Source organism: Loxodonta africana, chromosome X (genome assembly GCF_030014295.1).
Source record: "Loxodonta africana isolate mLoxAfr1 chromosome X, mLoxAfr1.hap2, whole genome shotgun sequence".
Classification (NCBI taxonomy): domain Eukaryota; kingdom Metazoa; phylum Chordata; class Mammalia; order Proboscidea; family Elephantidae; genus Loxodonta; species Loxodonta africana.
This window is the reverse complement of record NC_087369.1, coordinates 83,575,659-83,584,787: the sequence shown is the minus strand read 5'-3', so window position 1 is coordinate 83,584,787 and position 9,129 is coordinate 83,575,659. Positions and strand designations below refer to the sequence as shown.

The 9,129-nt window shown below is 39.4% G+C and overlaps 1 pseudogene; it reads right to left on the bottom strand.

The window, feature by feature from the left end:
- Window positions 1-341: 341 nt before the first annotated feature.
- On the bottom strand, window positions 342-8,442 carry LOC100660781 (T-complex protein 1 subunit zeta-like; annotated as a pseudogene).
- Between the last annotated feature and the right edge of the window lie 687 nt (window positions 8,443-9,129).

The following is a 9,129-nucleotide window of genomic DNA, read 5'->3' as shown; positions in this document are numbered from 1 at the left end:
AAGGAGAATGAAGAACACCAAAGACAGAAGGAAAATATGAGCCCAAGAGCCAGAAAGGGCCACATAAACCAGAGACTCCATCGGCCTGAGACTGGAAGAACTAGATGGTGCCCAGCTACCACTTAAGGCACAATATAAATAAATAAATAAATAAAGAGAAAAAATGCTGTAATTATAATTTCAGAACCTCAGAATTTGAAGAGGTGACAATGATTGCTTGTTTTAATATGAGAAAAGAAAATTCCTTTGAAAATCGTTTGAAGCTTGGACAAAAATTCCATAGCTATATTCTTAGGATCACTCTGTAGAGTCTTCATGAGCCAGAGGATACAAAGGAAGCTTCAACTCAACCTTTTAGAGAAGACATTCCAGCTCGCATGATTTCATCAACCAGGAGAATGTTGGTAGCAATCACAGTGCAGAAATAAAGAGCCTGTTGCTTCTTGATTTGTAAACTTTCACTTAAAGCACAATAAAAATTATATATATAAAAAAGAACCTGTTGCTTTACACAATAGTTATACCATATACCTGCTTCTGGTGCTACCATTGGCTCACCTGTGTTCAAGTTTACACCCACAAGTCAACCAGATTCTGAATGTTCTGCTTGAACTTTTAATAGTGTTTCCTGAAAATCAAAACCAGAGTTCTGAGCAAGAACCTTCGGAATAATGAGCAACTCATCAGCAAATGTTTGGACTCCAAGTTGGGCCCTGCCCTTGACACCGGGCTTGTGTTAAATCAGAGCTTCTGCAATTGCCACTTACATTGCACTAGCTCCTGGAACCACACAGCCATCATCAACAGCATTTTTAACAGCCCTCAAGCCACCTCTTATTGCATCTTACATTTGAGTGAGTGTGTGCTTACTTGGTTCTTTGACCAATAGTGTAACAGAGAGAGAGTTATTGCATTTCTCAACGAAGGTGAACTTCTCTTCTCCCAACGTGTTCTTATAGATGAGTCCCGCATGTCCCAAACAGTCAGGATTTAGGTCATCTATTTTTTTTTTTAAAGAATTTAGAGCCACCCCGCTACAAGCAAGCATCAGCCTCTCCATATTTCTTCGTTTAGCTCTGTGCAGAGCTACTTTGCCTTCTTTTGCAAGGGCATCTAAGGAAAAAGTGTCGATTCCCTTTTGATTAATAATGAGAAATCCTTTATTTGAATCACCACAGACTTTTACATTTTACATGTTTATTTTTAACTTTGTTTCATAAAGCCATTCGTAATTTAGGCATCATTCTTTCAAGTACTAGATTTCTAACATTTAAAATTACATTTTCTAAAAATTTTAATTAAAGAAAAGCCAGGAACTGCTTTGTTTACCACAAATCCATACACCATAAAGTAAAGCACAATTCAACTGAATTTATCCACGTTTCCCCCTACTCTAACATCAGACTTTCTTTTTCAGTTCTGTTATTTTGTTAACTCTATCTTCAATAAATTTTCTTTCAGCTTTTACAAGTTTCTCTCTTTCATCCGCACTCTTGTAAAAGAAACCAGAGTTCACTTCTGTTTTCTTCGTATTCTAATGACATATTGCACATGAGGATGTATGCCTCTTCTACTCTTTTCTTCATATCAGGATGCCGTGCCCCATGGTCGAAAACAAACCCTCTGAGTAAGCTTGTATCAGTTTGAGACTTATGTTTTATCTCCGTGATTTCAACCATGAAAAAGTCAATAGGTTCATCTTGTTTTTTTTTTTTAATTTTTATTGTGCTTTAAGCAAAAGTTTACAAATCACGTCAGTCTCTCATACAAAAATTTATATATATACACCTTGCAATATACTCCTAGTTGCACTCCCCGTAATGAGACAGCACACTCCTTCCCTCCACTTTCTATTTTCCTGTCCATTCAGCCAGCTTCTGTCCCCCTCTGCTGTCTCATCTCCCCTCCAGACAGGAGCTGCCCACATAGTCTCCTGTGTCTATTTGATCCAAGAAGCTCACCCTTTACCAATATCATTTGCTACCCCATAGTCCAGTCCAATCCCTGTCTGAAGAGTTGGTTTTGGGAATGGTTCCTCTTTGGGGCTGAGAGAAGTTCTGGGGACCATGACCTCCAGGGTCCTTCTAATCTCAGTCAGATTATTAAGTCTGGTCTTTTTAAGAGAATCTGAGGCCTGCATAGCACTGCTCTCCTGCTCCCTCAGGGGTTCTCTGTTGTGTTCCCTGTCAGGGCAGTCATCGGTTGTAGCCGGGCGCCATCTAGTTCTTCTGGTCTCAGGCAGATGTAGTCTCTGGTTTATGTGGCCCTTTCTGTCTCTTGGGCTTGTAATTGCCTTGTGTTCTTGGTGTTCTTCATTCTCCTTTGCTCCAGGTGTGTTGAGACCAATTGATGCATCTTAGATGGTTGCTTGCTAGCGTTGAAGACCCCAGACAACACTCTCCAAAGTGGGATGCAGAATGTTTTCTTAATTGATTTTATTATGCCAATTGACTTAGATGTCCCCTGAGTTTTTACAGTATCATGCAAGTTTTAGAGATCAGACCCCAGTTGGAAATGTCATAGCTAAAAACTTTTTCCAAGTCTGTAGGAAATCTTTTTAGTCTTATGGTGAAGTCTTTGATGAGCATAGGTGTTTGATTTTTAGGAGCTGCCAGTTATCTAGTTTCTCTTCTGCATTGTTAGTAATGTTTCGTATACTGTTTATGCCATGTATGAGGGCTCCTAGTGTTGTCCCTATTTTTTTTTCCATGATCTTTATCACTTTAGATTTTATATTTAGGTCTTTGATGCATCTTAAGTTAATTTTTTGTGCATGGTGTGAGGTATGGGTCTTGTTTCATTTTTTTTGCAGATGGATATCCAGTTATGCAAGAACCAGTTGTTAAACAGCGTGTCTTTTCCCTGATTTAACTGACTTTGGGCCTTTGTCAAATATCAGCTGCTCATATGTGGATGGATATATGTCTGGATTCTCAGTTCTGTTCCATTGGTCTATATACCTATTGTTGTAGCAGTACGAGCCTGTTTTGACTACTACGGAGGTATAATATGTTCTAAAATCAGGTAGAGTGAGGCCTCCCACTTTGTTCTTCTTTTTCAGTAATGCTTTACTTATCCGGGGCCTCTTTCCCTTCCATATGAAGTTGGTGATTTCTTTCTCCATCTCATTAAAAAATGCCTTTAGAATTTGGATCAGAATTACACTGTATCTACGGATCACTTTTGGTAGAATAGACATTTTTACAATGTTAAGTCTTCCTATCCACTTATGTAGGTCTCTTTTGGTTTCTTGCGGTAGTGTCTTGTAGTTTTCTTTGTATAGGTCTTTTACATCTCTGGCAAGATTTATTCTTAAGTATTTTATCTTCTTGGGGGCCACTGAAAATGGTATTGATTTGGTGATTTCCTCTTTGATCTTTTTGTTGGTGTAGAGGAATCCAACTGATTTTTGTATGTTTATCTTGTACCTGATACTCTGCTGAACTCTTAGTTTCAGTAGTTTTCTTGAGGATTCTTTAGGGTTTTCTGAGTATAAGATCATGTCATCTGCAAATAGAGATAATTTTACTTCTGCCTTACCAATCTGGATGCCCTTTATTTCTTTTTCTAGCCTAATTGCTCTGGCTAGGACCTCCAGCACAATGTTGAGTAAGAGTGGTGATAAAGGGCATCCTTGTCTGGTTCCCGATCTCAAGGGGAATGCTTTCAGACTCTCTCCATTTAGGATGATGTTGGCTGTTGGCTTTGTATAAAAAAAAAATATGTTTAGGAATTTCCCTTCTGTTTCTATTTTGTTGAGATTTTTTATCATGAATGGGTGTTGGACTTTGTCGAATGTCTTTTCTGAGTCAATTGATAAGATCATGTGGTTCTTGTCTTTTGTTTTATTTATATGAGGGATGACATTGACTGTTTGTCTAATGTTGTACCATCGCTGCATACCTGGTATGAATCCCACTCGGTCATGGGGCATTATTTTTTTGAGATGTTGTTGAATTCTTTTGGCTAGAATTTTGTTGAGGATTTTTGCATCTAAGTTCATGAGGGATATAGGTCTGTAATTTTCTTTTTCTGCAGTGTTTTTACCTGGTTTTTATATCAGGGATATGCTGGTTTCATCAAATGAGTTTGGGAGTATTCCGACCTTTTCTATGCTCTGAAATACCTTTAGTAGTAGTGTTAACTCTTCTCTGAAAAAAAAAAAAAAGAAAGAAAGTTTGGTAGAATTCTGCAGTGAAGCTGTCCAGGCCAGGGCCCTTTCTTCTTTTTGTATGTGTGCTTTATTGATATAAATTGACCTCTGAGCACTGCTTTCACTGTGTCCCAAAGGTTCTGATAGGAAGTGTTTTCATTCTCGTTGGATTCTCTGAATTTCTTTATTCCATCCTTAATGTCCTCTATAACCCAATTTTTTTTGAGCAGGGTATTGTTCAGTTTCCAAGTGTTTGATTTCTTTTCCCTGCTTTTTCTGTTATTGGTTTATACTTTTATGGCCTTATAGTCAGAGAAGATGCTTTGTAATATTTTGATGTTGTGGATTCTGCTAAGGTTTGCTTTATGACCTAATATGTGGTCTCTTCTAGAGAATTTTCCACGTGCACTAGAAAAGAAGGTATACTCGGCTGCTGTTGGGTGGAGTGTTCTGTATATGTCTATGAGGTCAAGTTGGTTGGCTGTTGCATTTAGATCTTCCATGTCTTTATTGAGCTTCTTTCTGGATGTCCTGTCCTTCCCCGAAAGTGGTGTGTTGAAGTCTCCTACTATAATTGTGGAGCTGTCTATCTTACTTTTCAATGCTGTTAGAGTTTTTTTTTTATGTATCTTGCAGCCCTGTCATCGGGTGCATAAATATTTAATATAGTTATATCCTCCTGGTATGCTGTCCCTTTAATCATTATATAGTGTCTTTCCTTATCCTTTGTGGTGGATTTAATTTAAAGTCTATTTTGTCAGAAATTAAGATTGCCACTCCTGGTCTTTTTTTGATTGTTGTTTGCTTGATATTATTTTTTTACATCCTTTGAGTTTTAGTTTGTGTCTCTAAGTCTAAGGTGTGTCTCTTGTAGGCAGCGTATAGATGGATTGTGTTTTTTAATCCATCCTGCCACTCTCTGTCTCTTTATTAGTGCATTTAGTCCATTTACATTCAGCATAATTATGGGTAGGTATGAGTTTAGTGCTGTCATTTTGATGTCTTTTTTTTTGTTGTGTTGTTGACAGTTTCTTTTTCCCACTTTTTTTTTTTTTGAGCTGAGAAGTTTATCCTTATATATGGTCTTTTCTTCTTACTAGCTTTTGTCGATTTTGTTTCTTCTGAGTCATTTTTTGTTTCTTGTATTTTATTTTCATTAATAGGACTGTTAGTCTCCTTTGTGGTGACCTTAATATTTATCCCTATTTTACTAAGTTTAAACCTAACTATTATTTCTTTATATCGCCTCGTCTTCCTCTCCATGTGAAAGATCTACGGCTTCATTTCTTAGTCCGTCTTTATTGTTTTAATGTTGTATTCTTTTACGTAATGGCATCGCTGTTTCCCTGCTTTGAGCATTTTTTCTTTTTATCTTGATTTATTTTTGTGATTTCCCTACCTGGGTTGACATCTGATTGCTCTGTCCCTTGTTCTAGTCTTGGGTTGATATCTGATATTATTGATTTTCTAACCAGAGAACTCCTTTTAGTAGTTCTTGTAGTTTTGATTTGGTTTTTATTAATCCCCTAAACTTCCATTTATCTGGAAATGTCCTAACTTAGCCTTCATATTTGAGAGACAGTTTTGCTGGATATATGGTTCTTCGTTGGCAACCTTTTTTTCCTTCAGTGCTTTATATAAGTCATCCCATTGCCTCCTTGCCTGCATGGTTTCTGCCAAGTAGTCCGAGCTTACTCTTATTGACTCTCCTTTGTAGATGAATTTTCATCTATCCCTAAAAATCCCTAGTCGGTCTTAAAATTCTCTCTTTATCTTTGGTTTTGGCAAGTTTGATTATAATATGTCTTGGTGACTTTCTTTTAAGGTCTACCTTATGTGGAGTTTGATGAGCATCTTGGATAGATATCTTCTCATCTTTCACAATATCAGGGAAGTTTTCTGCCAACAAATCTTAAACAATTCTCTCTGTATTTTCTTTTATCCCTCTGTGTTCTGGTACTCCAATCACTCGTAGGTTATTTCTCTTGATAGAGTCCTACATGATTCTTAAGGTTTCTCCATTTTTTTAATTCTTTTATTTGATTTTTCTTCAAACATATTTGTGCCAAGTGCTTTATCTTCAGTCCCATCATGTCTGCCTTCCATTTGCTCAATTCTGCTCCTCTGACTCTCTATTGGGTTGTCTAATTCTGTAATTTTATTGTTAATATTCTGAATTTCTGATTGCTGTCTCTCTATGGATTCTTGCAGATTATTAAAATTTTCATTATGTTCTTGAATAACCTTTTTGACTTCTTCAACTGCTTTATCTCAGTCTTCCTTGGCTTTTTCTGCATATTGCCTGATGTTTGAAGAGTTCTGTATATTAATCTTTTGTATTCTGCATCCAGTAATTTCAGGAAGGCACCTTCATCCAGAAGATCCCTTGATTCTTTGTTTTGAGAGTTTGTTGCAGCAATCATGGTCTGCTTCTTTATGTAATTTGACATTGACAGTTGTCTCTAAGCCATCTATAAATTATTGCATTAGTTTATTTTATTTTTGCTTACTGTATCCTGGCTTCTTATTTTATTTTGGTATGCCCATATAGGTTGCTTGAGTGAGCCAGCTTGATTATTTTCATCTTTGAAGCTCTTATGTCCTGTCACCAGATGGCTAGAGCTGTTATCAGGTATATGAGCCTAAGAGTCCATTCACTTTTCTTGTATGGATTCAGCTCAGGTGTCCAGGTAGCTGGTCATCAAGTGTGTGGTACAGGCCCTGTCCTAGAGTCTTAGAGGGACAGGGGTGATTGGTGTAGGTACCATACCTGATTGCAGCAGGGGGTCACACTCTGAAAAAGGCAGGGGGCTGACAACCATCCCTCAAGTGTCTGTGAGGAAAACGTGTCCCTGTTCCCCAAAGTGCGCAAGTGGTGGGTTCTGCAGACAGACTATGGGCACCCAATGTTTTTGGTTCTAAGTACCGGGAGGTGCCAGTTATCCTTGGACACCTGTCACAGGTGGCTGGTGACCTGAGTGGAGCCACCAGCCCTTAGGCCTCTGATGTGGGTAGGTGAGGACTCTGTTTAATAAGCAAAGTGCTGTCAAACATCAAACACTCACCTCTCCACCACACAGTGGAATCAGTTGCAGTCTGCCAGCAAGGGCCTATTCTCCTGAAATTGTCCCACACAGGTGCATGCAGGGGGGAAAAGTATTCAAAGTCCACAGACCACTTATGCCTGGACAGGAGGCATTTCTGTCCTGAGCTCCCCAGGTTAGTGGAGCTGGCAGATTATCTTTTCCCCACTTGTGAATTTATTCCTTCTCCAAGGCTGGGAGACTGGCTTAGAGTGCTCAGCAGGGCCTATCTCAGGCCAAGGGAAATCGACAGCCACTGAAGCCAGCTTGGGGGCTGGGAGCATGGTAAAAAATATATGCAAGTACTTAGCTTTTGCTGAGAGTGCTGTTCTTCTGTGGTTTCAGAGGTGTGAGTAGACTGTGCTGCTGGCTGTCTCTCCCTGAGGAAACTGCGGCCGAACACTACCACCACCCTCAGCAGTTGCTCCCAGGAATTGTGCCTGAAGATCCCCAGGGTTTCAGGTCCAATAACTCCTCTCTGCTTCTGAACTGTTTCTCCCTCCCCCTGCTGCTCAGTCCATTTTCTAACTTCTTCTTTGATGTTCAGGGCTCCTAGCTTGTCATAAATATAATCGTTTCACTTGTTTTTTCAGGTCTTTGTTGTAAGAGGGATCACTGGAACAATCTGACTACTCTGCCATCTTGACCCTGCCTCCTCATCTTGTTTTTTAATGGCCAAGATGGAGTCAACTACATTCTCTGTTAAGACGTCAGCAAGTTCAGCATGAACTTTAGTGTGCAGAGATGTTCTGGCCACATATATAAGTGTTTGTCCATCCATCTCTTTACTTACTTTGATTTGCTCCAAAAATTGAAGGGCCTTTTCCTTGTAGCTTCAAATCCTTCAGTTATTATTTTGGGATGAAAACCTTCAGAAATGTAAAGGGGCACCTGTTTCAGCAGCTCTTCCTTGATCAGGACATTGGAAGTAATACCATCACCAGTTATGTCATTCTGGGCTGTTGCTACTTTTGCTATTAAGAAGGCTGTTGGATATTGAATTTGCATTTCATGAAGCAGCACATTTCCATCTTTAGTAAGCTCAAAGTCTCCAGCACCAGAAACAAGCATCTTCATGGTGCCCTTGGGCCCAAGGTTGGTCCTCAGCATGTCCTGCAGTCCCTGAACCACACTGATATTGACTGGCAGCACCACTGGAGCTCGTGCCACCTCGGCCGTGGAGTTCAGGGTCCTCACGGCTGCCATGGTAGGCCAAGCAGAAGAGGAGGATGAGACCTGAGGTGTGGAAACCCCAAGGCCCAATCAGCTCAGCCTTGTTTAATATCTTGACTGCTGCTTCCTTGGGTGTTGATTGTGGATCCAAGTAAAATGAAATCCTTGATAACTTCAATATTTTCTCCACTTGTCATGATGTTGCTTATTGGTCAAGTTGTGAGGATTTTTGTTTTCTCTGTTGAGGTGTAATCCATAATGAAGGCAGTAGTTTTTGATCTTCTTAGGTACTTTAAGTCTTCTTTGCTTTCAGCTGGAAAGGTTGTTTCATCTGCATATTGAGGGTTGTTAATGAGTCTTCTACCAATCCTGATGTCGCGTTCTTCTTTATATAGTTCAGCTTCTCGAGTTACTTGCTCAGCATGCAGATTGAATAAGTATGGTGAAAGGATACAACCAACCCTCATGCACACCTTTCCTGATTTTGAGCCATGCAGTATCCCCTCGTTCCATTCAAACAGCTGCCTCTTGGTCTATATACAGTTTCCACATGAGCAGGATTAAGTATTCTGGAATTCCCATTCTTTGCAATAGTGTCCATCATTTGCTATGATCCACACAGTCAAATGCCTTTGCATAGTCAATAAAACACAGGTAAACATCTCTATGGTATTCTCTGCTTTCAGCCAAGATCCATCTGACATCAGCAATGATATCCCT